Below are 24,488 nucleotides of genomic sequence, written 5' to 3' on the forward strand. Positions count from 1 at the left end.
ACTTTTCAGGTATAAGTGGAAAGAATGAAATAATGTGTCTATACACATGTCCTTGTCTTTCTCTGGGTGACGAAAACAATGACAACGAACATTTAAGCCCATCTTTAGATCCAGATCCCTTGCAGTGTAGTTAATGGCACTACTGTAATGCTTGTTGGAGCATTTATCTTGCCTGGTTAGCTTTGATTTCTCTATTGTTTCCATAGATCAGAACACAGAATATTTTGTTGATCAGAACAACATTGTCTAAGGAAGCAACTCAACATGGTGGCACTTTGGGAAATGACATCACTCACAAAACCACCTGAGGTGAGGTTGCACATTCTGTTTGGTTTATATTCTATGGCTGGGCCTTTTCCCAGAAGTTGCTCTAGAATGGACACCGGAGATTGGCCATTTGCCAATGTGCAATGGCTCAGGGCACTAGGTGGCTGCAATCAGGGACATTGGAGGGGGAACTACGAATACTGGAGCTGGTGGTGCTGGAGCAATTTGTGGAGGGGCTCGAAGCGAGGACGGCAAAATGGGTCCACTACCACAAACCGATGGGATTCGATCGCCAGTGGTGTGCGTCCTATCTGAAATGCAAATTAGTAAACCAACCGGCTATTTTGTTCTAGTGGATTATACAACACAATGTCCCGAAGCAATGCTGCTATGGCATTTCTGCAAGGAGTGTAGCACAGTTTAACCCCTTAACGCCGGGCGATCGCTGCTGAAGTGCCCGTTACTTGCCCTCAATAGCGGCGAACAGCTGATTGAGACATGGCGTATCAGCTCGGAGTCGGCTGATCAAAGGAACGTTGAATCCTTTGCTTTGTCTCTTAGTCAGATGTTTTGAAAAAATAAAAGTTGCCTGCCTAATGCTGACAACTGGCTGAAGGTGAGAAGCGAAGCTCTTCCATCATGTTGGCATAGTGACATGATTAGCAGTTGACAATTTGTCACTTGCCAGAGCCAGGACCTTACAGCCAAGATTATGACTCCCTAAGTAGATCAAAGTCTCTCCCTGCCGCAGTATTCATTTCTACCCATACCATTTCTCACAGGCTGAGACACTTCAAGCAATGATCATCCTGCAGTCTCACCAAATCTCCAAGGAGAAAGCCTGATGGGGGAAGCAAGCACTAGCAACTGCAGCTGAGAAACAGACAGGGAGAGAGAGGAAGATTGACAATTTTGCATTAATGCCTCCTGACAACGGTGAAGGGTTTCTGAGGAAATTAAAATGCATTACACAAACAGCGGGCCTCAGCGTAATCCACTGCTAAGCTCATTTATCGTAAGAGTGGGCAGCAGCACAGAGGCTGCTCAAGCTGTTTTGAAAAGCAGTGATAAAAACCCAATGTTGTCACATTGATGCAATCATTTCTCCCACAGTTGTTTGACAGCTTGTATGCTAAATCTGCAGGTGTGTTCACAACTTGGAGGATGGCCATTATTCTGAGTGACTGAGATGCTGTGAGTGCATCAGTAAAGCTATCAGTGGACATAAAGTTCCAAGTATTACCAGTACTTGGGTGACACTTTCACTTAAGAGTAGGGTTAGTGTTAGAATTACACTCTGGCCACACTCTTAAACAAGCATATTTTCATAAACACATATGTTCACTTTACAGTTCTTCTGTTATAGCATTTAGCTTTGGGTATGCCAAATACAGCCACCACCTACAATCAGATGGATGTTAAGGAATTAAATAAACAACCTGGTATTGAAGAATAAAGCATGATATTCTAGGAATCGTGACTGTCTGCACAAAATGTGATGAAAACAATGCAGTAGTTGAGAAGTTTTTTGATGGGTGATGGACAGTGGTGGTGGGACTAAATAGTGATAGTCCATCAGTGTGCTCTTGTGTGTCATAAAGCCTAAGTGGGAAAATCTGAAAAATTGTGTTAACCCAGTCCTCGAATGGCACCTTAGGCTGGCCCATAGACCTCTATATTAAAAAGCCAAAGTTCACACCAGAAGAAACTGGGTATTTTTCTGCCACGCTGACATGGCAGAAAAGCTGTTGTGGTTGATAGCTTATATAAACTTTCATGCCAACTGCATGAGTGAATTTTTATGAGACCTTTCTGTTTAAACTGCATACTGAGAGTTATGCACAAACAATCTGAAATGACAGTTGGTTGCCTGTTTCATCTTGTTCAGCATTATTCTGTTTTTGCTAACCATAATTCACATCCCAGTCATTCTCCCTGAGCCTGGTTCTGCTGGAGGTTTCTTCTTGTTTAAAGGGGGTTCTTATGGGGCTATTATTGTAGCAAAAGTTCTGTGTGTCCGTAAATGAATCCACGTGTGTGTATCGCGATCTGTCCGTAACTGGATCCACGTGTGTAGAGATTTGTGTGTGCGTAAGTGAATCTGTCTGTACCTGGATCCACGTGTGTGTATCACTATCTGTATTTTGATCTGTGTGTCTGTAATCAGATTTGTAAATGTGCAAAGAAATCTGCAGCGCAGATATTAATGGTTGCAAAGTTTTTGTAAAGTTTTTCTCAAGTCACTGAAAACACGTACGCCAGGCCGCCAAGCTTTACAATTGGCTCTTTTTACACACGTGACTTTTGCTACACTTCTGCCGCCGCAGAATCTGTGTCAGATTTGTGCGTAATCGAGGGCTCTTTCACCCTCAGTCAGGCTCACAGGCGGGTTGCGTTCAGGTCCGCTGGGACTTTGCCTCAGTAAATATATCCCATATACCACCAGTCGGCGATACAGCAGGGAGATCTGACAGGCTCGCCAGCTCAAAAGGTGTCGAATGCCGGATTTACAAGAGCAGAGGACATGGCTTCTGTAAGTAACATGGCCTCTGTGCCCTCAAACTATATTTTATACAATCGATGACTATGTACTTTCAAGACATAAAGAGTCTGAAATATCCATATTGGTTGTGCCCCTTTATATTCAAATATTTTGAAGAAAAAAATCTCACTACAACTCCCATGGTGCACTACTACTTTAAACCTCCAATCGCCTCGTTTAAAATTCTTTGAAGCTTTAACTCGGGCTAGGTTTGGTGCTGAAATATCTCACAGTAGTTATATCAACTGTGGCATAGCTGAATAATTAGCATATCCTGTTGTAGACACGTTTAAATTCATTTGCAAATGTTAAAATAAGGGTAAACCATAAATATGAAATATTTTCTCTGTGGTTATGGCTGCTGTCAGTGAGGAAAATTTGTCATCTGAATCTTCAAACAACCCATGGGTAAGTAAGGTTTTCTTTAGAAAATGACGAATAAAGGAAACAAATAACAGAATACAAATAATAGTCTAGTACCAAGCTGCTGAAGGGTTTCTATTCAAATACTATTTCATGAACTGTTAGCTACTAGCTGTTAGCTTGTGTCGTTCAGTCTATATGACTAAAGAACACTTTTCCCTGGAAATAACACATCACCAAACTGACAGTTTTTTCAGAAAGGAGTAATAGCAGAAATTTTCTCTCTGACAGATTCTGCTAAGGCAAAGCATCTTAGAGAGGCTACACTCTCGGCTGCTGCATGTGTCATGGTGTGTGTGTGGCAGGCAGGATTGGACCCCAGGATGCAGACTCACAAAACAGGACTTAGAGGATTTATTGGGAAAACATAACAGGAACCAGAACACAGCTAGGCAGGGGCTGGACAGATGCCAAACTAAACTAAAGTAACTACAGAGAAGGAACATACACAACGAGGGAACACTGAAGACGACGCGACAAGAAACAGATGAACACTGAGGGCTTAAATACACAGCAGGTAATCAGGGCAAGAGGAAACAGCAGGGAGCAACAGGTGAAGCAAATGAAACTAATAACAGGGGTTAGCAAAACTAGACACAAAGCACAGGGAACACAAGACTGTCAAAATAATACAGGAAGTGACTAACCAAGGTGCACGCAGACTACATATGGGGAACTGGCACACAGACATGGGGCAGAGACGCAGACTAGTCACAACACTAGGAATAACTCAACATGAAAACACAGGAGGTCAAGGACAAGACATCAGGACAAAACAGACAAGACCATGGAGCAGGGGAGACAGAGACAAAGGGAACAAGATCATCCAAACACACTGGGAATTAAACACTCAGGGAAAATAAACTAAAAAACACAAAACGCTGGGCAGACGGCCCAGGACCATGACAGCACCCCCCCCTCAAAGGCCTGCACCCGACGGCCAAAACGGGAAACAAAACCAGACCAGGGAGGGAGGCGGGGGACCAGGACGGAGGGACCGGAACAAAAACAAAACCAGGCAGGGAGCAACAAAGGCAGGGAGCAAAACATCAAAAATCACAAGGTCAGAACAAAAACAGCAGGGGCACAAGGCTGGGACAAAGTCCAAAAACAGGGACAAAACACAGGGATGAGAAAAAAAACAACTGGATGAAACAAAAAGCGACGGCACAAGGCCGGAGAGCTCCAATGTCCAAAACAGGGGGTCAAAACAAGAAACAGTTCAGGAGCTATGACAAAAACAGAAACAAAAAGAGCAACGGCCAGGGGGAACAAACAGTCCATAGTTCAGGGGGCCGTCCAGGCCAAGGGGCCAAAAAGCAGAGTCCAAACCTCTCAGGCGGGCGACCGCGGCTCCAGCAGCGGCGACGAGGAGTCGTGGCAGGGGGCCGACCGCGGCACCAGCGGCGGCGACGAGGAGTCGTGGCAGGGGGCCGACCGCGGCACCAGCGGCGGCGACGAGGAGTCGTGGCAGGGGGCCGACCGCGGCACCAGCGGCGGCGACGAGGAGTCGTGGCAGGGGGCCGACCGCGGCACCAGCGGCGGCGACGAGGAGTCGTGGCAGGGGGCCGACCGCGGCACCAGCGGCGGCGACGAGGAGTCGTGGCAGGGGGCCGACCGCGGCACCAGCGGCGGCGACGAGGAGTCGAGGCAGGGGGCCGACCGCGGCACCAGCGGCGGCGACGAGGAGTCGAGGCAGGGGGCCGACCGCGGCACCAGCGGCGGCGACGAGGAGTCGAGGCAGGGGGCCGACCGCGGCACCAGCGGCGGCGGCGGCGGCGGCGAGACGAGACTGAGGGCCGACCGCGCTCCAGGCGGCGGCGGCGGCGAGACGAGACTGAGGGCCGACCGCGCTCCAGGCGGCGGCGGCGAGACGAGACTGAGGGCCGACCGCGCTCCAGGCGGCGGCGGCGAGACGAGACTGAGGGCCGACCGCGCTCCAGGCGGCGGCGGCGACGAGGAGACCAGACTGGGGGCCGACCGCGCTCCAAGCGGCGGCGGCAAGACGAGGCAGGAGGCTCGAACTGAGCCAGACGCTCCAACTGAGCGTAACCCTTGGGCTTCAAACACGGCTCCGACTGAGCCGGACCCTTGGGCTGAACGGGGCCTACAAGATGAGGCTCCGAATGTGCAGGCTGGGTCTGCGGTGTAGGGCACACAGCTGCTTCACTGAGCAGCTGGGGCTGCTTGGGGGATGGACCAGGTGCATGTGATGGTGGGTGCGTGGAAGCTGACACTGGGGAGGGCGAGGGAGCTGACACTATGGAGGGCGAGGGAGCTGACACTATGGAGGGCGAGGGAGCTGACACTATGGAGGGCGAGGGAGCTGACACTATGGACTCTGACTGCAGGGAGGCTGAGGGAACTAGGGGGAACGAGGGACCAGGAATGGAAGCACAGGAGGGAATTAAGGAGACTAAGGGGACCTGAGAGACTAAGGGAGCTGGGGGAACTAAGGCTGACACTGGGGGAGCTGACACGGAGGGCGCTAGGAGCGTGGAAGCTGAGGACGGGGAAGCTGACACTGGGGAAGCTGACTGCGGAAGAGGTAAGGGGACTGAAGCTAACTGCGGGGAAACCGGAGTCGGGGGAGCAGGAGCAGAGGAGACTGGGACTGAGGCTGCAGGGGGAACCACAACTAAAGGAGCTGAGGGACCAGAGGAGGGAACAAAGGGAACCTGAGGGACCGGGGAGACTAAGGGGACCAAAACTGAAGGGACTGAAGCTAAGGGAACTGGCACTAGGGGCCGCGTGGAAGCAGGCCGGGAGACGACTGGCTGCGTGGAAGCAGGCCGGGAGACGACTGGCTGCGTGGAAGCAGGCCGGGAGACGACTGGCTGCGTGGAAGCAGGCCGGGAGACGACTGGCTGCGTGGAAGCAGGCCGGACGCTAGGGAGAGCCGGCTGCGTGGAAGCAGGCCGGGCGCTAGGGAGAGCTGAAGGGACTACGGGGACCCGAGGGACTGAGGGACCAGAAGTGGGAGTAGAGTAAGGGACTACGGGGACCTGAGGGACTGAGGGAACTGAGGAAGAGGGGACTGAGGTGACTGAGGACGAGGGGGCTGAAGCTGAGGAGGATGAGGGGACTGAGGGAACTGAGGACGAGGGGGCTGAAGCTGAGGAGGATGAGGGGACTGAGACTAAAACTGAAGATGAAGGGACTGGAGGTGAAACTAAACTGACCAAGGGGATCACAGAAAGAGAAACCACTGGAGGGAGCAAAGCTGAGGCAGGGAGAACTAGAGCGGCTGGAGCTAGAGCTGACTGAGGGCGAGGGAGAGCGGCTGGAGCTAGAGCTGACTGAGGGCGAGGGAGAGCGACTGGAGCTAGAGCTGACTGAGGGCGAGCCGACTGCGTGGAGACTGACTGAGAGCTAGAGAGAGCTGGCTGCGTGGAGACTGACTGAGAGCTAGAGAGAGCTGGCTGCGTGGAGACTGACTGAGAGCTAGAGAGAGCTGGCTGCGTGGAAACTGACTGAGAGCTAGAGAGAGCTGACTGCGTGAAAACTGACTGAGAGCTAGGGAGAGCTGACTGCGTGGAGACAGACTGAGAGCTAGGGAGAGCTGAGGCTGAGGGAGCTGAAGCGGGGAGAGCTGGCACTGGGGAAGTTGAAGCGGGGAGAGCTACAGAGGCTGACTGAGACTGAGCGGAGGCCGGAACTACAGCTGACTGAGACTGGGAGGTGGCTGGAGCTACAGCTGACTGAGACGGGAGTGACTGGGGAGGAGCTGCTGCAGGCGGCGTGGGTTGCTGAGGCTGAGGTGCTCCCACCCGCGGAACAGGAGCGGGTGCAGAGTGAGGCTTGGTGGTTGCTGTAGCGGGCGAAGATTGTGAGTTCAGTGCTCTGATGTGGGCTTCCACATGAACAGCTGAGTCCATCCATCCTGCGATAGTGGGCGACAGCAGCAAGCGTGGGTGAGCATTCAAAAGACCAAGCACCGCAGAAAAACCAACGGAAAAAGCCTTAGAGTCACAGTTGTAAATCCGGGAGGAGATTCTGAAAAATCTGTGAACCTCCGGTCTGAGCTCCTTGTCCATGAAAATAGCGGTGTCTACCGGATCAATCGGAGAAAGAATGGATTCTGTGTGGTGAGGTGTGGCTGTGTGCAAGGTGGAGGTTTCGGGGACCGGTGTCAAAACAAAGTTATTACTGTTCATGTCAACACAGCCTTCATCCATAGAAGGCTGCCGAGAACTCACAGTGGCCGATGCAGGAGACGAGTCAGAATCTGGTAGCTTCGCTTTACTCCTGTGGCGCCGAGAATTCCGCTTACGTGCCGGCGTAGCGGGTCGTGAAGGAGGTGTGCTGGGGCATGACGAGGCCGGTGGAGGCGAATCTGATGCCAGGGAGAACCCGCCCAGCTTAATCCCTAAAGGCTGGGGTAGAGGTGGGGCAGTGGTATCGAGCGGTTGCTGCAGTGCGGCTGATGAACAGGGCTGTGGCGGCGGAGGTGGAGAGAGCGGCAAGCTCTGACGCGGAGACCCTTTAACCCAGCTGGAGTCTCCGCAAGCGCGGTGAGAGCGGCGGAGCTGTCCCTCGTACTCGGGAGCCAGCCACGGCTTCCTCCTCACCACTTCCTGCAGGTGAGCTTGCACAGCTAGCTGCCGTTCACACAGGTCTGAGTCCGCGGGGGTCTTTGAAATGGTCGCGTCGTTCTGTCATGGCGTGTGTGTGGCAGGCAGGATTGGACCCCAGGATGCAGACTCACAAAACAGGACTTAGAGGATTTATTGGGAAAACATAACAGGAACCAGAACACAGCTAGGCAGGGGCTGGACAGATGCCAAACTAAACTAAAGTAACTACAGAGAAGGAACATACACAACGAGGGAACACTGAAGACGACGCGACCAGAAACAGATGAACACTGAGGGCTTAAATACACAGCAGGTAATCAGGGCAAGAGGAAACAGCAGGGAGCAACAGGTGAAGCAAATGAAACTAATAACAGGGGTTAGCAAAACTAGACACAAAGCACAGGGAACACAAGACTGTCAAAATAATACAGGAAGTGACTAACCAAGGTGCACGCAGACTACATACGGGGAACTGGCACACAGACACGGGGCAGAGACGCAGACTAGTCACAACACTAGGAATAACTCAACATGAAAACACAGGAGGTCAGGGACAAGACATCAGGACAAAACAGACAAGACCATGGAGCAGGGGAGACAGAGACAAAGGGAACAAGATCATCCAAACACACTGGGAATTAAACACTCAGGGAAAATAAACTAAAAAACACAAAACGCTGGGCAGACGGCCCAGGACCATGACAGCATGTTTTGGAGCAGAGGCCACTAAATTTGGACCGCATGGAATTTGTGTGTACTCAAGACCTGGTTTTCTGTAGTGCCATTTCAAGTAGTATCAACATTCCAGACTGCATTATGGAAACACTGTCTGAACTGTGTAGGTTGATCAGAGCTGAAAGGGAACATGTTCAAGAGTCACAGCCAAGTCTTCAAGTCCAAATAGGTTCTGGACACACAGGGCGTCCAAAGATTTATTTTAGCCCTGAGTACCTTCAGCATCTTCTTAATATACCTCTGTCTGTCACAACAATTGCACAATTGTTGGGAGTGTCGAGACATACAGTCCACAGAAGAATGTCTGAAAACAACATGTCAGTGACTGGACTATACAGTCGAATGACAGATGAAGAGTTGGATGCCATAGTAGCAGACATAAAAGTCACGATGCCAGACTGTGGGTACAGACTGATGAAGGGAGCCCTTAAATCCAGGGGATACCTGGTTCAATGGGAACATGTAAGGGCTGCGATGCACAGAGTGGACACCATAGGGATGCTAACAAGACTCACCTCAATGGGTTGTGTTGTTAGACGCACTTACTCAGTGCCAGCTCCAAGGTCTCTTGTACATATTGACACTAACCACAAGCTGATCAGGTAACAATGATTTTGTACATTTGCAGCTATTATACAGTGTTCAGGACAGAAGTATGTAAAATTTTATTTATTGTTTTAATAAATATTGTTCATATCTGTTGTCTTTTTAAAAAAAACAACAGATACAGCATTGTGATTTTTGGTGGAATAGATGGGTTTTCCAGGAAGGTAGGTTTGTGTGTGTGTATTTGTGTATGAATAGAAAAAAAAAAAAACACTATTCATGACCAACCCATAGACAGACATTTCAGACAGTTACAAATCATCTTTGTACAAAATCAATAGTGATCTGAAATTGCAATATTTTTGGTATCTGCTCAGTCTTTAATTTGTAGGACGTGCTGACTGTAGTGGTGCATTTTGAAACAGGCCTAAAGTCCTACTTATATGTGTGAGTTTTATTTTTTATTTTTAAATATCTATTTCTGTTTCAGATCATGTACCTTGGAGTTGCAAACAACAATCTGTCATCTACAACCCTGGCCTTTTTCCAAGAATCTGTGGAAAGATATGGTTTTCCACTCAGGTGTGTGTGTGTATATATAAAAAATGGGGTGGCTATCCGAGCTGTCATAGAGTAAGAGGTGCATGTACATATACAAACAGCAAATAGTGTTGTGGCCATAAAATCATATTTGTGTAATTCAGTCATTATAGTCACATTTAGCATGCTTACAAAAATGTAAAAATTTGATTAATCATTCTGATTTTTGATTTGCACTGCTTTCTCCCACATGAGTGAATTTGAAAGTGCAAGTCATTTTGACTGCCCACTAAGAGTGGAAAGGCACCAAGAAATGCCAGTGACTTCCAAAAAAGATCAGATAGATTTGAAAATGTCTTAATGGCTTCTTAATGTTGTCAGGGCTTCATATTGTGTTTCAGCATTTTGTCAAGTATTCCTAAACCAAAAAAATCTTAGTCTTTAGGGCAGGACTGTCGCTTTTCCAAATTTTATATTTTCCTCACTATTAGGAGTAACTTATTTTGACTTATTTAAAATTCCGTGACATTTATATTGTGGTATTGTTATGTACACTTTTCAGAGTCAGGGCTGATCAAGGAGTGGAGAATGTTGGTGTAGCACGCTTGATGTTCTCTGTTCGTGGTACTGGAATTGGGAGTTTTATTACTGGGAAAAGTGTACATAATCAAAGGTATATTTATTGCACTTATATTGTCCTTTGAAATAGCATTCATCACACTAATTTTCGATAGTTTCACAGACACCCGCCACCCACCCAAGAAAATGCAACAAAAAATAACTACCTATGTTTGTTTGTAATAAATTACTTGGTTTAATTGTGCTGACATATATTAACAAGGAGTCACAAATTTTGTCATGTAGTTACACTAAAAATGTAGTCAATTACAAAACATTGTCCACATGCCTGGATGGCACTGCCTTAAAGTTAATTAAGTACTTTTTGAACTCTGCAGATTAGGAAGTCACCAAAAAGTTATTGTCTTTTTTTTTTTTTAACCTAATATGCCTGACAAGATACACTGTCCATACCCATAAAAATCACTCTGCCTTTATGTTACCCATTGTATTTTCAGGATTGAAAGACTTTGGAGAGATGTCTACATGGCAGTAACAAATCTCTTCTACAGTGTTCTCCACACATTAGAGGATGAGGGATATCTTGATCTGTCCAATGAGCTCCACTTGTTCAGCTGCCATTATGTCTTCATCCCACGGCTCCAGGCATCCCTTGATGTGTTCCGTGATGGATGGGACAACCATCCATTGAAATCAGAGCAGAACTTGACACCCAACCAAATGTGGGAAATGGGACAAATGCAGTCTCAGGTTCCTGATCCTGTCTTCAATGTATGTAAAATGCCACAGATTTTGTTACACTGCACTTAACACCTACCACAAACTGGTAAACATGTAGTTAGTATTAAAGAATTTGCTATTGACATTGATATCTATACCTTTGCTAGTAGGTGTAAAACTTTAGTAGTTTCCAGTAATGTCAACATGTTGCTATGAGGAAATAATGCTGTTTACAAAATATTGTTTCAGACATAACAGTAACCTTTATTTTGTAGGAACTGCACATACCAGACATTGAGTGGGAGTCCAGTGGACTAACTACGGACTACAGTTCTGGCATCAGCATTCCTGTCATTGAGAGTCCTCTGGATGAACAGGAAATGGATCATCTGAAAAGATCAGTTGACCCTATTGCTCCATCTTCATGTCATGGAATGGATGTTTATCTTGCCACTGTCGAATGTGTGCAAAGGATCATAAACTCCAGATGAACGTACTTGATATGTTATAGCACATCATCGCCTTGTTAAAATAATGGCCTTAGTCATTTTTTCAGGGTTTTCATAAAACACACAAAAATAAACGAAACCTTGAATACTCGATGATTTATGCAAAAATAAAACTTTCATTTGAAAATGGCTTAGGCCATTATCTTAACAAGGTGACAACATCAAAAGTGAGCTCAGTCTCAAACAAGCAAATCTTGATTGTACTTGGCCTGCTTCATTTATGAAATTTTTTTTTGCTCAACATTAACTGTTCAAAGACCCTGCAGTTGAATCAATTTTGTACAACCAACTACAGCAAAAAAGTTGATACATCAAACAAACATAAATGTGAATAGTGTTCTTGTCTAGTCTTTTTGTCAATTTTGATTTCAGAGCTTCATTGTATTACAACACTGATTTTTAGGCTGTTTGCCAGTTCAAAATATACTCGTTAAAGAGTGGATGTAACACCTTGCAGATGAAGTCACTGATTTTTCTTGATCATAAGTGCTTTTGTATTTGTAATCAGAGCTAGGGATATTAGGAAAACAGAAAAAAAGCAAATCTTGATTTTCAAATAGATATTGCATGACAGAGTCCAAACCATTATGTCTGTCTGATGTAATCGTTTAAAGTCCTCTATTATTACTAGTGGTATATTACGTCTAAAGACTTGCCACAGTGGCCAAACTGACAACTGTCTTCATAATAAAAGGGAGCTTGTACAGAGAGAATGATTGACAGTTGATATGACTCAAACATTGTTTATTGGAACTGGTCAAAATTACAGCCAGAGTATTGTACACATAACTTTACTCATCAAGTTCAACAAGGCAAAAATGTATTTTGAAGTAAAAGGAACCCTTCTTCCTATTCCTCCACCCCCTGCCCCACCTCCCTAAGATAAAACATTTGGAAGGAATTAAAAAACCCCACATGGGAACAAAGTTAATGAAAAAGAGAGTTGTCAACTGCTAAAATCCTCTCTAAAAAGGAACTCATCCAGAGAAACACTTAAGCTGAAACATTACAAACCCAGAGACTCATGTTTGTCTTCTCTTTAAACAAGACCAAACCCTGTATCACAGGTAGAACTGGCAGCACACGTCTGACTCGAAGTCTTTGTAAGTTGTGTAGTGGTCAGGCAACTTTATGGTCTCAAAACATGTCATGGCTCTGGGTAGACGGCCACTTGCCACCTTCACAATCAGCTCTTTGGGTGGGACCTCCCAGCCAACCCAGAACCGCAGAAGATTCTTCAGATGTTCTGAAGAAGCTATTTGGAGAGGGGACGATTGGAGACCTTAATACTAAAAATTAACCCAAAAAGCACTAGTGGGCATATAAAAAAAAGAAAAAAAAAGAAAAAATGATACAAAACAAATAACATGAACATACCATTTTCAATATAAGTTCTGAAGTAAGCCGTAACTCGGGTAATAGCCTCAGCAGGAACGTCATCTTCATCATCATCAGACTCTAAATCGGGACACAGAGAAGGCCATGTGATGTATGGAAGAATCATCTGTAAAGACAGAGACAGGTCTGAGGGTATGGCAAGTGAAAGTGGCATTTCTTCAGATTGATAATTCACACACTAAAAATGATCCTACCTGTGGTGTGACCACAGCTTCTTTTTCGCAAGGGAAAAGCAGCTTGACCACATCCTCTCTACTAGACAGGAGCGGCCAGATTCCCGTCTCCTTCAGTCCTTTTCTTAACTGTTTCACTTGTTTTGCTGACCGATCAAGAACCTGTGGAAAACAGCAGTTTTCATCAATGGCAAATCATGTAAAGCTGAAAAAAAGTTCCAAAACAACAAATAAATTTACCGCATGAAGGATCATCTTGTCATGAAGCCACTTCATGTTCTTTGGAGTAGGGAGTGGAAGGTCCCAGGCCATGCACAGATTTACAACACGATCACGCTGTTCATCTCCAAGCTCAGAGGTCTCTGTCAACTTCAGATAGATACAGAATGAAAAGTCGAATGAAAGGAAAGTAAGCAACTACACAGTGACTACATAGTGCTGTTCAAGCTTGGAAAAAAAAAGAAAAATCCATTCAAAAAGGCTAGTAGAGCTAAAGCTGGATAAAAGTTATCCTAAAGTTGGAATATGCAGGAAGTGCTCCAAATATTCCTAGCTTTTGCTTTTAAAATGCTGAAGAGGAGACCTGCCCTTCCCAAACAATATTTATCTATAAAATAGATGATGCAAAGCATACCAGCTGGATTGTTTCACGTATATCCAAGTCGGGACAGTCTTCAACTGTGACTGTGGCAGTGTCAGTGGAACCACCACACAGAACATGTCTTATGGCTGGGCTGAGACCAGGGAAAGCAGGACCGCCATACAAGAAGCAGTGTCCCATCATTCGCCCAGCCATCAGGAAAAGCTCACTCTCCACCATCACAGCAGAGTTGGCAGGCACCAAGTGGTCAGGTTGACCTTCAAAAATCTTTGGGATTGCACCATTTCCTGGTCAAAGAACATACTTATTAAAGCTCACAAGTATGAAATTCATCTCCTTACTTTGAGCAAAATGTTCATAGTTACAATTTAAAAATCACAACAGTACTGTGGTGTACGCACTAACCAAGATTAAGGTGGAATCCAGTTCTGAGCTTCAGCATCAGTGTTGACATAACATGACGGTTAACACCTAGACCTACAGCAGTATCACCTACGGGAAAGACAGAGGCATCTTAGCACAATACAAATTTGGACAAATTAAAAAGAAAAAAATTCTTACTATTACAGTAAGTTATTCTATTCTTTTTGACACAGAAAAAAGTGCACCTTTAAGCCTGCATGACAGTGGTGATGCCCATGATACATTGCTCTGTTTATAGAAGCTCACATATGACCTGTCCTGTTCTTCCAGGTCTTTTCTCAAGTCCACTGCAAAGCGATTCTCTTCTGAACCATTATTATTGTGCAGAACCTCTTGTGTGCAAAGCCAAAGAGCTCTTTTGGGATCAGTGATGGTCCTCCAGTCTGATATAGCAAAAATGAAATATTTAGTTTGTAGTCTGTAAACCTTTGCTTTACAATAAATCAGAAGCAAATGACAGTATGAAACAGTGAGACATCTTCAATATAAGGTTTGAGATTTAGTAATTAAAAACAAAACAAAATCAATCTTACCTTCCTCTGATGTAACTGCGGATGTGCTTGCAATTGTACTTTGAGGAAGTGTAGTTGCTGCATCATGGGCATCAGGTGGAGGGCTGCAGCAGACGAAAAGAGTAGATTAGGCAGACATCTTAATGCTACTCATCTTTACAACTCGCTAATGGAGGAATACCTCTCTCCACAGAAACTTGCATGAACCTCCAGACTGTGTGAAGGATACAGTTGGCAACAGATGGGGCAGGAAACCATTGGAGACAAAACAGATGTGGAACATGCATTCATCTGGACAGATAGAAAAATTGTTAAAAACCAAATGATAAACAAAAATACACAAACATTGTAAACATGGTATGTACCCGAGTGTGGCACATGATTACAAGTGATCAAGTAACATACTAATACATAAGAAGAAAAAAAATACATTAATGACAACAATTGATAATACATAAAGCAACGGGGAAAGGAAAAACAGGCATCTTTATGCTACTCACCCTTTTGCTCCCAACTGCCAAATCACACACATAGAGGACCAGGTCAGTACCCCACTGACTGAACTGTTGTTGCTAAACTGTTACCTCTTGCTAGGTTTGCATCTTATGCTAATTGCAGTTTGAATTACGGTTTTTACAATTTGTGTCATTTGTGTGCTGGTCTATTTATTTGTACATTTTTATATAATTAGGTACACTGTGGCATAACTTCATCTTGAGTGAAGCAACAACGATTTTGTTGTACCACGTGCAAACATCTATTCTTCTTGACAAACAGGGAAAAAAAGGACTACTTACGACTTCAGTTGATGTGGACTTTGGGACAACTGTGGTGTCATCGCTGTCATCAGCTGATGAGTTACACACAGAGACAAGTTCTACATCTGAATTGGAATCTTGGTCCTGCAAATGAAAAAAAAGAAAGAAAGAGTTACTTAATGTAATCTTGGAGCACATTCATGAAGCTGTTAAGACAAGAGAAAGGAGAAAGGAGAAAGGAAATATAAAACAAACTTACTGCTGTGTCTTTGATGCCATTAGTGCAAGTATCCACATGGATAGCCAAAAGATGTAACGGCATTATCTCATGGCAATTTTAACAGGTTGCCTTTGGCATTTAAGATAAGATAAGATAAGATAGTGTTTATTTGTCACATGCACAGTTATACACAGTACAATGCACAGTGAAATGTATTTTGTACCTGCAACCATATATACACACACATATAAATAAGAAGAATAAAAAAAAAAAAAAAAAAAAAAAAAAGTAATTCACACTATACACTATACTCTATATACTATACACTATACACACTTTTATAAATTATAATATTTACATTGTGCAATAATGGTCCAGTTAGGGCTCAGAGTTGAGCAGACGGATGGCTTGTGGGTAAAAACTCTTCTTCGACCTTTCAGTCTTAGTCCTCAGGCAGCGGTAACGCCGGCCTGATGGGAGCAGGGAGAAGAGAGAGTGTCCGGGGTGGCTGGGCTGTTTTAGGATCTTCATGGCCCTCAGCCTGCACTGCTTGGTGTAAATGTCCTGCAGGTTGGGGAGGGTGGTTCTGATGGTCCGTTCAGCTGAACGAACCACCCTTTTTAGGGCCATGAAGTCCTGCTTGGTGCAGTTTCCCATCCAGGTGGTGATGCTCCCACGCATGATGCTCTCGATGGTGCAGGTGTAAAAGTTCCTGAGCACCTTGAGTGGGAGCTTGAAGGTCTCTCAGCCGCCTGAGGAGGTAGAGACGCTGTCTGGCCTTCTTCACAGTGATGTTTATGTGATGAGTCCAGGACAGGTCCTGTGAGATGGTCACTCCCAGGTATTTGAAAGTGTCCACTCTTTCCACCTCAGCACCACTGATGACAAGTGGATGGTAGTCCCTCTGCTGCTTCCTGCTGAAGTCCACGATCAGTTCCTTCGTTTTGCTGACGTTGAGCAGGAGGTGGTTCTTCTGGCACCAGTTCTCCAGGCGGGTGACCTCTCTCCTGTAGACTGTCTCCTCATTGTGGGAGATTAGTCCCACAACAGCAGTGTCGTCAGCAAACTTGATGATGACGTTGGACTCTGACGTGGCCTCGCAGTCATGGGTGTACAGTGAGTACAGCAGAGGGCTGAGCACACAGCCTTGGGGGGATCCAGTGTTGAGGGTGAGGGAGGATGAGGTGAGGTGACCCACTCGTACCACCTGTGGTCTGCTGGTCAGGAAGCTGTGAACCCACCTGCACAGGGATGGGCCCAGGCCCAGGTCCAGCAGCTTAGAGACCAGCCTGGAGGGAACTATGGTGTTGAATGCTGAGCTGTAATCTACAAACAGCACTCTCACATAGTTCCCCTTACCAGTGTCTATGTGTGAAAGGGTCTTGTGGAGGAGGAAGGATATGGCGTCATCTGTGGATCTGTCTGGCCGGTATGCAAACTGTAGTGGGTCGAGGGTGGTGGGCAGTGAGGAGGTGATGAATGTCTTGATGAGTCTCTCAAAACACTTCATCACCACAGAGGTGAGTGCTATGGGCCTGAAGTCATTGGGGCTGCTGGGGTGTGGTTTCTTTGGGACAGGGACTATGATGGACTTTTTAAAGCAGGTGGGAATCACACACAGTTTCAGTGAGAGGTTGAATATCAGTGTAAACACAGGTGCCAGCTGGTCAGCGCAGGTCTTAAGGACACGTCCGCTAATACCGTCTGGTCCAGCCGCTTTCCTGGTGTTTACACGTCTAAACGCCCTCCTCACGTCGCGCTCCGTCACAGTGAGTGTCTCCGCGCCTCCGGCCGGGAGCGCAGCGGGCTGTCGGCTTCCCGACTCAAAGCGCGCAAAGAAGATGTTGAGTTCATCAGCCAGAGAAGCGTCGGCACTCACCGGGTGTGTGTGTGGTGCTTTGTAGTCCGTGATGGTGCGTAGTCCCTGCCACAGTCCCCTGGAGTCAGACTGTTGTAGTTGCTGTTCCAGTCTGCGGCCGTAGCGATGTTTAACCTCTTTCACCGCTCTGCGGATGTTGTATGATGCAACCTTGTAGTCCTCCATGTTCCCAGAGGCGAGGCCGGAGTTGTAGGCAACGGTGCGGGACCTCAGGGCGTCGCGGACAGATTTATCCGCCCACGGCTTCTGGTTGGGAAAAGTCCTGATGGTCCTCCTAAGTGAAGTGTCATCAACAACTTTCCCAATAAATCCCACAGCAGTTTCCGTAAACTCCTCGATGTCTCCGCCCGCGCTGCTGCGAAACATGTCCCAGTCGGTTGAATCCAACGCACCCTGCAGAGCGGCCTTTGTTTGATCAGACCACCGTGTCACTTCTCTCACAGCAGGGGGTTCCTGCCTGAGCCGTTGTTTGTATTTCGGCATGAGAAGGACAGCGGTGTGGTCAGACTTCCCAAAAGGCGGAAGAGGCTTTGCTTTGTAGCCATCTTTGAATGGAGAATAGCAGTGGTCTAGGGTCCTCTCTCCTCTGGTGGGGCAGTCGATGTGTTGAATCAATTCCGGTATCAGCTTTTTCAAGTTTGCACTGTTAAAGTCCCCGGCTACGATGAGAGCCGCATCACGCTGGTTAGCCTGATAGGTGGAAATCGCCTCATGTAGCTCGGATAGTGCAGTGTTTGTGTCCGCCTGAGGTGGAATATAGACGGCGCTGAAGATGACCGAAGTAAACTCGCGGGGCAGGTAGCGGGGGCGGCATTTCAGGGTTAGGAGCTCCAGGTTAGGTGAACATGATTGTTTCAGAAGGACAACATTCCTACTGTCACACCAGTTGTTATTAATCATTAGGCACACACCTCCTCCTCTTGATTTTCCAGACTCACTCGTTCTGTCCGTGCGATGAACACTGAAGAACTCCGACGGCTGTACGGCGTGGTCCGGTATGAGGGGAGTCAGCCATGTCTCCGTGAGACAGATGATGTTGCAGTCCCTTATGTCCCTCTGAAACTGTATCCTGGCCCTGAGTTCGTCCAGCTTGTTATCCAGTGACTGGACATTAGCCAACAGGATGCTCGGCAGTGGCGTTTGGTGCGCTCTGCGCCTCAGCCTCTCTCTTACGCCGGCTCTTTTCCCTCGGGGCCTTGTCCGTGACCTGGGTGCTCCGCGCCGTCCTTTGTTTGAGCTGGCCCACTGGAAACGCAGTATCTCCTGGGGCCAAGTCGGGTCGGGAGAAAAAGGTGTCAGAATACAGCCAGAGTGCTGTATTCTGATATTAAAAAGAGTCTGTCTGTCATACGTGATATGACACAGAGCAGGCGGAATTATAAAGTCCAGAATTAGAGCTAAACCTAATATATACAAACAAAGCGTAGGAGCAGGTACGACGGCTGCTGACCTCACCGGCGCCATCTTGAAATTTTAGCAAATTCGGAGGCATTTTTACCAAGAGGGGTAACATCTAATTCGCCTTGTAATGGAGATATGTAGAGAATGTTCTTTCCACCATTTGATGCCCTCTTTAGTTGCAAGGTAGAGTATCCTTCCACTTTGGGCTTACAATTGTCAGCCGCCTTTGTCCACTTCCCCCTGAAACATCTGAATAAAATGTTTTAGACTGACATCACAAGATTGCAAGACTAAATTTCAACATCAGCATGGTTGCACATACATTAGATTTTACATTTTTACAATTGTAAAGACTATGTGGTGGTTAGCACTGCAGCCTCACAGCTGGAATAACATCTAGAAGGCCTGGATTTGATTCCACCTTGGCTCAGGCCTCTCGCTGTGTGGAGTTTGCATGTTCTCCCCGTGTCTGTGTCGGTTTCCTCCCACAGTCCAAAGACATGCTGTTACTGGGGTTAGGTTAATTGGTCACTCTAAATTGCCCATAGGTGTGAATGTGAGTGTGAATGGTTGTTTGTCTCTCTGTGTTAGCCCTGCGACATGGTGGCGACCTGTACAGGGTGTACCCTGCCTCTCGCCCTATGTCAGCTGGGATAGGCTCCGGCTCCCCTGCGACCCTGACCAGGATAAGTGGAAGAGGATGGATGGAGACTACGAAAAATCAAAACACCAGAAAGAAAAAGAAACCAAGAAAACTACACTTAATGCTATGCATTCATTTAGTGGCTGTGTTTACCTGCAGCCTTGTAAAACATCCAGGAGCCCTTTAGTCCTTGAAGTTTAGGATACTCGTGGTTCAGTATTTCAGAGATCTACAGAAAGACAGTAACATGTCAGGTGATTCTTGGATTTGACCTGTAAGTCTGTCACCTACAGCAGTATGTAGCAAAAACTGAACGCAGACTCGTGAGTAATGTTCTGGTCAGTGATGGTTCAGCATGAAACACTACTGCACCTAACCTGATCATGAGCAGCATCTTCTGGCAGTGACACCATCCTCATGCCTAGCCCAGCCTGGCAAAACTTCAACTGTTCATCTCCTTTTGGAGTCACACTTGCCGGAGAGGGAAGCACATAAAACTGGAAACACTGCACTTTGCGAGGGACTGTTTGTGGTTGATTTATGAACCTCCTCTTCCCCCTAAAAAACCCTGGAAAAGATCTGTAACCTTCATATGATTACACAGAGTCACTCATTTATCAGCAGTTAAATAAATTCAAACAATTGGACAAACATCTTCCAACAGCCTACGATGTATTACACACTTGAAAATTTTCTCTGTAGATGTTCTCTGTTTCACTGGAATTGCAAATTCACGCAAATGGAAAAATATGAAACTACCTTTGCATTTCTGATGATACAGATTGCTGCATTGAGGTAGCTGTGACAGGCAAGGGGTTGAGGACAGTAGCTGCTCTTGGTGGAGGTCTGAATTCAGCAGTTGCTCTTGGTGTGGCCTCTGTAGACGCCCTTGCCTCACTACTGCCTCCATTAAGATTTTCTTGGATGAGTGTGATTAAATTCCTGGCCACGGACTCCACATCCTTCTCTGAGTCATGGCGCTGACAACAGAGAAATGTGACAAACATTTTAAAATATTGAACTCTACTACCGTTGTAAGATGGGTTTGGACAGTAGTGACTTTTCACACTGCAGTTTTCACCCCTTGTGTCTAGTACATAAGTGTGTCACATTGTTCTAGCAAGCGGCTGATCGCGGGCTGAAAATGTCCTTTTTACCGCAATTAGTAAGCAGGCGCCCGATACCCTGTCTTCTACAACAGTCCAGACCAGGGTTATAATAGTTTTGGATTTTACATTATAGTTTTAGTTTCGTTAGTTTCAGTATTAGTTTTAGTATTTTCATACTTTATCAGGTGCAAGATTCAATGCACAAAAGTGACTATTGTGTAATAAAAACTCAAGATACCATAAAAAAATATTTTCAACAACCAACAGTTCACAAGACAGCAGCACTACATGCTAAATGTGTAATAATTAGGACACACATGAACATCAACAGGGAGAAACAAAGAAAAATATGAACTCCCAAACTCAATAAATTCTACAATAAACTCCCAATAAACTCCAGTGTCAGTGCAGTAGATTAACAACACCTACATGTGGTGTTTGACAAAAACAAACTCTTTGAAGGAGTCAAAGGTCAAATCCAGCTGCACCCTGATGTTCTCACCACCTGAAGTTTCTTCTGTTTTGGAGCTAGCTTGGTTAGACGCTCGCTGATTAAACTTGCAGGGTCTTTGCGGCCTCTGTACACAACCTACGGAAGTGTCCGACCTCACGTCCACATTTATGCTTGTGTAGCTGTGTGTGTTGTGTGTGTTAATTACCTTGTGGTCGTGTGCTGCGGTGCCAGCTGGGACTTTTTTTGGTCCTCGCTCTTTGTGCTCAGTTTTTTGGCTGCAAACACATTTGTCCCTGTTTTTCCACTTCCTTCATTTCCTCATGTCCATTCCGACAGCAGTCTCCCTCCAGGAATTTGCTGACATTTGTGAGTCCGTATACTGATGCTTTGATTATTATTCCTGATTGTTATTCTCTCGCTGATAAAGTAGACGGAAACGCACAAGAACTGAACAGGTTAATCACAGCGTTGCGGCAGCATGAACCCGCTCTGAACCCGGTCGGTTCAGAGCGACTCTGCCGCTTTCTCGTGCCCACGCACGCACACAGCTGCCCGACGGCGCTCCCAGCTTAAAGTCGGAGAGCGGAAAAATGATCAGTCCACAATAATTTCAGTTAGTTTTAGTTAGTTTTTAAACTCACAGTACAGTTTTAGTTAGTTATCGTTTTTTCCTTTTAATTGTAGTTTTTATTTATTTCAGTTAACGACAATGTTTTTTGAATTTCAGTTTTCGTTATTTCGTTCGTTTTCGTTAACTATAATAACCCTGGTCCAGACAATTGAGAAATAGACATTTGCACACCAGTAGCTAGCTAAAACATAAATTCATGTTAATGTAGTGTATAATTACTGCAGATTTTAGCTTAACTTAAACCTAACTAACTTAAATTAAAAACTCTTGACAACAGGTAGTTAAAGAAAATCGACGTATGCCTTGGAGCTGCTAAATCCACTAACATATTTACATCGACTACTGCTTTGAATTGACCGTATGACAAGCCAAAGCTAAGTAGGGTTCATAGCAAAAACAAAACTAATGTTAAATCACAGTGACTTTGACACCCATCTGTCTATAATATTTAGAGCTGGTAATCTGTTGCCTCCAATAACATGTTTGTAGCCATCATTATCAGCTACTTCAAAATTATCCTGTTAGCTTGCTAGCGCAACTTGTCAGAGCTTTCTCAGCGAAGCCCAAGCTACAGAAAAATTATTTTCTGAGTTGTAATGTTTAACTAAGCAATACTGCTGTTCTGCACATTATCATAAGTAAATGAAGACATGTTACTTACAGAAGCCATGTCCTCTGCTCTTGTAAATCCGGCATTCGACACCTTTTGAGCTGGCGAGCCTGTCAGATCTCCCTGCTGTATCGCCGACTGGTGGTATATGGGATATATTTACTGAGGCAAAGTCCCAGCGGACCTGAACGCAACCCGCCTGTGAGCCTGACTGAGGGTGAAAGAGCCCTCGATTACGCACAAATCTGACACAGATTCTGCGGCGGCAGAAGTGTAGCAAAAGTCACGTGTGTAAAAAGAGCCAATTGTAAAGCTTGGCGGCCTGGCGTACGTGTTTTCAGTGACTTGAGAAAAACTTTAAGACTTTGCAACCATTAATATCTGCACTGCAGATTTCTTTGCACATTTACAAATCTGATTACAGACACACAGATCAAAATACAGATCGTGATACACACACGTGGATCCAGGTACAGACAGATCCACTTACGCACACACAAATCTCTACACACATGGATCCTGTTACGGACAGATCGCGATACACACACGTGGATCCTGTTACGGACACACAGAACTTTTGCTACAATAATAGCCCCATAGGTTCTTCCCCACATCTCGTTGTTGTTACTGTTTTGTTTTGGTTGCGGCACACAGCAACCATTTAATTGTTAATAAAAGGGCAACTTTTGCTGGCAATCTGTCGCCATGTCCTTTAATGTCTTAACAGACCCTACAATATATTCTTTATTAATGAGGGTAAGAACAAGTCATTTCTTCATTTTATATATAAGCCCTTCATAAATCCTGTGCACCAGTATATTTACTGATATAAGCAAAGAAAAAACATAACAAAAAAAGCAAATCCCTTTTTGACACAACACCGGAAACCTGAAAACTCCACTGTCACCGTATTTTGTGTCCATGCAGCGCTCGAACTGCGTCCCTTCATTTGCTGTGGCATCGCCCGAACCTCTCTTTGGCACCGAGGGGAACAGCATACACACCCCCGGACCTCAATTCGTCCTTTACCAACTTTTGAGACAGTTTTGTTACACAAAAATTGGCAACAGTGCCGGCCGCCGATCACCAGATAACGCACAAGTATATGGGCCAGCATGAAAACAGGCCAAATCCATCATAGTTTTCTGCGATTTACTGCGTATAGTTTCCATTTTTAGAACAATGCTTCCACTTCTTGTTGAATTTATCTCCAGCAGCTTTGGCTGCTTTCCACACCTGCTGCACTGCACTCACAGCTTGTTCCTGTCTAATATCGTCAGTAGAGTCATTTTGTGAATCGATGATGGACTATTTTAGAGAATTCAATGAGGTGATTGCTGCAGACCACGCAATGGTGCAGTGGTGTGGATGCCTTGGCCATGGCGGACAGACGGCAGGGCCCAAATTCGAGAGAACGACCGACATTTTCTAAATATTTGAAAAGTGTACGCTGGGTGTTACCCCCCCCTACGCTTTGTACACTCTGGAAAATGTCAATATTTGTTAAGCGTCCCTTACCAAAGTCGCACTAAAACATTTTGACAGATTTTTGAGCGCAGTGTACTACATAAAAATGGTTCAAGGTCAGTAAGTACAACAAGAATTCATACATAAGGCGCACCAGATTATAAGGCGCACTGCTGATTTTTGAGAAAATGTAAGGATTTTAAGTGCACCTTATAGCCCGAAAAACACGGTAACCCTTTTTTTTCCCACTTTCTATATAGAACCAAAGTTGAATCATACAGCTGTGACCAGCCTCAAAAAGCAGCAATAAACTGGTTCACCTTTTCTTTTTTCTTGTAAAGCCTTTGCAATCAGAATCATGATGTGAATGTACTGTTGCGACAAACATATTTGCTTTTCCATTAAGAGCTCTCTACACTCTTTATAGCCTCTTCGTTTTTCTTATTTATATAATTATTTGCACAAGTGCATGTGTAATATGATATTACCTGGTTCGACAGGTAGGAAGAAAGGAACAAGAATGAAAATAGGAAAAAGGGGTGAAAATAGAAGAAATAAGGGGACAGAGCACAATTAGAAACATACAGTCATTCACCATCTGCTGCACATTTACATACAAAACACACAGCACCTCAGAACGAAAGAAAAAAATATGAAAAAACAAAACAACACCACAGATACACAAACAATCTTGTTGTGTTGTTTTGTAGTGTGTGTGTGTGTGTGTGTGTATGTGTGAGTCTTTGCCATGAAACATTTAATAATGAGGGT

This window comes from Archocentrus centrarchus, unplaced genomic scaffold, assembly GCF_007364275.1.
Source record: "Archocentrus centrarchus isolate MPI-CPG fArcCen1 unplaced genomic scaffold, fArcCen1 scaffold_44_ctg1, whole genome shotgun sequence".
Lineage (NCBI taxonomy): Eukaryota > Metazoa > Chordata > Actinopteri > Cichliformes > Cichlidae > Archocentrus > Archocentrus centrarchus.